This window comes from Cibotium barometz, chromosome 38 (genome assembly GCF_041138505.1).
Source record: "Cibotium barometz isolate CiBa-2024 chromosome 38, ASM4113850v1, whole genome shotgun sequence".
NCBI classification, from domain to species: domain Eukaryota; kingdom Viridiplantae; phylum Streptophyta; class Polypodiopsida; order Cyatheales; family Cibotiaceae; genus Cibotium; species Cibotium barometz.
Window position 1 is genome coordinate 46,014,248 of NC_141083.1, and position 5,179 is coordinate 46,019,426.

Sequence of the window (5,179 nt, forward strand, 5' to 3'; positions counted from 1 at the left end):
AGTATATGCATGGGGAAAAGTTTCTGGCAAAGATAAAGCCATATAGTAAAACTGCAAAGAGGACAATGGATCAACAAGAAGATAAATGACCTAGCATCAGGAGAAAGAATTTAAAGATAAATCCCTTTACAATGGTGGATAGTGATAAACTCGCAACACATCTTCCAACACAAGAATCTAGCAGGGTGGCAAAAAGTCATAAGGTGCTTACAGACTCTTTGTTTCCATCACCTTTTGCACAGGGCACATCAAAAAAGGAAGTGAATGCATCACCCAGTTCAACTCAGAAGAAGGGATTGAAGTTGAAAATGAACAAGGCAAAGTTAACCAAGCAGGAAGATGTAATTTCAGCGAGGCCTGAAGTTTTGGGTTTCAGACTTTAGACATACCACAGGAAATTACTATTGCAGAGGCAAAGAAATCTTGGAAGTTAATAGAATTTTTTTTGTTGCAACAGCAGAGCAATGCTCAGATTGATAGAGGAGACAGAGGGAGTTAGAAAATAAAGTACAGAGCTTGGAACAACAGTTATCCAAACAGGATGTCAAAACTCAACAAGTGAAGAAACTGGAGGAAAAAGTTAAAGCTCAAGAGGATCTGTTTTTGAAGATGAAAGAAGAATATGAATTAGACTTGGCTAAGTGGCAAGAGAAGGCTACAACAAAAATTCAGTCAGACATGGTTATTACAGATTGGCTTACAGAGATAAAGGTTGCATTTTCTGCTGAATTGGAGGAGTTAACAAAGAAGAATACTGAGTTGGTAACAACTAATGAGATTCTATTATTGCAATTGACAGTGTTAAAGAAAGTACAGGAGCAGTTGAGGGACTTTATAGAAGAAGAAGAGATTGATGTAGATGGGGTCTTAATGAGCAGCACAGATTTGGCAACAATGAAGGGGGAATTATTATGCAGACTGTAAATTTGATTTGGGCTGGAATTAAAGAGAGAATTCACTATGTTCTTACAAGACCTTGGGAGGCATTTGCAGATGAGCAACGTAAAGCAGAGATAGCTTTGCTTAAGGAGCAGATTACAGCTTTGGAGGAGGAAAACTTGAAGTTGCAGATGAAACAGCTGCCAGTCACCCAAGAGTCTCTTCAAGTAAAACCCTCTGAAAAGTCAGTGTGAGAGGATCCTTTGTACTTCCTCAAGGGCTATCATGGTTTAGAAGAAGGTTTTTCTGATGACAATCAGAGGTCTTTTAAGTTTGCATGTGATTTTGCAGGAAAAGGCACTTTTGAAGGAATGAAGAAGCAAGATATGGAAGTGGATAGTGTCAAACTTATTACACTTGTACACCTGATGTTGCAGAATAGAATATTGGAAGTTCAGGGATTATTACTAAGAAGATATCAAATGTTCAAGTGGATCAAATTGACCCTGTGGAGCAGATACTTCAAATACATAAGGAGGATGCCATGAAGGAAACTCAAGACAATGATGCAGAGATGAAGACTATAACTGAAAAGTAATCTACATACTTTTCAGTAAAGTAACATTTTGGGAGTGCATTCAGGTATAAAAATTTTGAGGAAAACGTTATCCATCGGGTGTGCCAGGTGTAAAACCTGGAGTTTTACATAGTTTCCTTAGTCTTTTACCTGAGATTTCAGGCGATAGCATTTGGAACTTATATATAGATGTAACCGTCTTGAATCGTGCATTATGCACAGTTAGAAACTAAATTTTGAGTGTCTCTGCACTTGTCTTACTGTTCTGTAGGTTTACCTGATTTTTCAAGAGTCTATTTTCCTAATATAATGTAATGCTGAATTATGTATCCTGTGATGAAGATAGTTGGTTTGTGCTTATCTTGGTGACCTGAAATGATGATGGTGATGTGTGGAAAGTGTTTGAAGCTTGTTTCTTGTAATGTCAGATGTCTGTGTGTGATGATTAAGCCTCAACAGGTACATCTCTGGATGGGGGACTATCGTGAGTTGTAAGCCTGGCTCATGGTACGACCCATCTCGACCTTTCTATTGGTACCTTCAATGAGCTTCAATTCATGTAGCCTTTTCTTTGACTCCAATTCAACACCAATGAAACCTCACCCTAGCCAACGTATTCGCCATAAAGAAGCCCAATCTCTAGACATCACGATATGAGCTCAGGGTATAATACAATGTTGCACCAAGTGTTAACCCATGGCGGACATGGCGACGTACTATATTTTACGTCATTAATTTAAATATTCTGAGTCATGGGCCGGGCTTGTCGGCACCATATGTTAAGGATGAAGGGATTGGGTGATCGCCGATGAGAGGCGCACCTTGGATATCAGTAGGATAAGGGTTAGGGTCGGTCGGCCATGTATGGGCGCCCAAGTGTGAACGGCCAAGTCACCTATATGAGTCAAATGTAACCCTAAAATCCTCATTCTCATGTGTTGTGAATACAAGAGTGCTCTTGCCTTATCTCTTTGGTTTCCTTCTCCTGCGTTGTGAGAGAGAGAGAGAGAGTGAGTGAGAGAGCGATCGAGCACGGTGTAGCAGCACGGCGGCGGCGGAGAGGCGGTAGAGCGGCGACGGCGGCTCCTCCTTCACGGCTGCGACGCGGGAATCCTTCAAGGCGGCAGTTAAGCGGTGAGTGACACACCTTTTGCATTCTGTTTTGAGCTTGCCTTCCTGGTTGTATGCTTGCAGCCATTCGTGGCTCGCATACGGTGTCCGGCAAGTCCCCAGCTACGACCTGTGCGGCAAAAGCGCACATTTTTGGCGCCGCTGCCGGGGAGTTGCCCTGCACCAAGCTCCAGTTTGCAGCTCGGCTACTACTGCGTGAAGTTTAATCTACACTGTAGGAAAGGCGTCTGTGTTGCTGTTGAGGTGTTTCTGTGGTTTTCAATCTCTGTTTCTGCAATTTGTCTTCTGTATTCCTGTTTCTTTTGTTATATTTTCGCTCCGCGTGTGGGCGTACGTTCTGTTATCTGGTTTCTGCGTGTGAGAGGGATTTCTGAATCCCCAGATCTGTGCTGTGTGTGCGAACTGCACCGCGGCCAAGGTTGAACCGTAAGGAAACCCTAGAAAACTTATCCCACAAAAAAAACAGAAAATAAAAAATAAGAAAATTATAAAAAAGAAAAAAGAAAAAATTAAATTTTATTTTCAAAGAAAGAACCAAACGTGTGGAGAGGAAAGCTTTTCTAATTGGAGAAAATTTTTTTGAAAAGAAAGAACCCCAATTGACCCACGACCCCGGCCCCGGCCCCGGCCTCGGTCTCGGTCTTTTGATATATATATATAGGAGAGTGAGCCTCCATAGCTTTCTCTCAAGTGAGAGCTTATGGGAAGTCATGCCCTATATGTAGCCCACTCCCCAAGGAGTAAAGTGAGCATGTGGGATAAAGCCCTCACCCTTTCCTCCACAAGCAAATAGGCTTTTGCCCCTTTCCCCCAAAGGAAACGGACTGTTTTGAGGACTACAAGAGCTCTGGATAGGCAAACACGGTGCTGTAAAGCACACTAGGACCCTTTAAACGATACGCTCGTTTCGAGCTATCACACGCCCTAGTCCAAGTTCGACCGTAAGTAAGGGGGTCAAAAACGGGTTAAAAACAACACAAAAACAAGTAAAAACGGGGTGCGAAACACCTAAGAAACCACTTGTGTGAGTTTCAAGGGTAGTTACCAACGCACGTAGGGTACCCACGTCACATGCATCTACGCTCTGGTCGGGTGCTAGAGCCTGAACCACTAGAAAGCGTTTCAGTCTACGCAGGCTCACACCATCCCTCCACGTTGGCATCTTGGCCTTCGGCTGGAACCCAAGGGAGTGCAACCCAAGATCCACGAATAGTGGATAGTGACTCGTCCTCTGACTCAGAAGCCATGGAAGGACACCCTACCAAGAACCCTGAGGAGACAAGCCAAAACATGCCAGTGTGGGCCCCACAACCCGGATCTAGCATGTTTAGTCGTCTAATAGAGACCTTTAGTAGAGCTACACGCTCTGAACATGCGACAAGCGAAGTAAATGAGGAAGGAGGGGTAGTAGATTCGCCATTCACATCTTATGTAGACCCTACCCTCCCAAAGAGTGTCCATGTGGATATTCTACCCACTTCGTTTAATGAGGGCCCTACTGAGCTACCACATTCCGATGCTCCTCCTAAAGTAGAGGTCCCTAGGAGCCAATCCATAAGAAGTGACATTGCGTCCACTTCAAGAGAACCGTTTGGCACACCAAGTCTGGATGGGATATTTCTCAATGAAAATTGGGAATATGATCTACACACAGAGACTCTAACGGACCTATACACGGGTTACACATATCATGTAGGTTGGTTAGAAGTCCTACGATCTACATCTAGCGCCACTAATCTAGAGGAGCAACAACACATGATATGTGAGGTGATTCATAGAATTATCCAAATTGAGAGGCAAAATAGGGGAGTGAACTTAGTTTCCACTGGCCCTATGAGATTTTTGGATACGGGCAAGGCCAAACAACCAACCCTATCACAATTGGAGACTCCCTCCGTGAGTCCCATAGACCCTTCATATGTTGTTTCGCCTGGAGTCTCAATGCAGGTTGAGCCCACGAGTAGTAACTTTAGCTTTCCAACCTTGGCTCAACTTTCCATTAGGGAATCCGCAATGCCTACCCCAATGATGAGCATGACAGAAAGTGCACCTGTTACCACTGTAGTTAGTACGACACCACTACCTAGTGGAACAGTACCTACAACAGTGCATGGTAGTGCCTATCGGCCTTATGTACCTATTGTTACTCATGCTCATGTAGCTCCTACGCCTCCTAGTATGCCAATGGCGTATGCTCCAAGACCGCCTTATCATAACCATTATCCAAGGGGAGCTAGGCCTAGTCACATATCATATCCTACGTCATTTGCCAACCTACTCAGACCAACGCCAACTCCTATCAGCCAGGCTATCCCAGAAGTGCCTCCACCAACTATGCCTGCTCACCTAGGTGATCTCGCAGCGTTTGCTCAGACGATCGGACGATCTATTGCGGAAAACATGCGGGGTATGCCTGAGAGAGAACCTAGAAGCAAGGCAGTACAAGTGGCTAAGCTCACTCAAAACTTCAGTGGTAACGAGGATGTTAGGAAGCACATTGAAGTCTTTGAGCACGTGTGTGATTCCTTGGAAGAACACAATGAGCTGCATAAGTGTAAAGCCTTAGGCTTAACCTTGAGTGGGAAGGCCGGA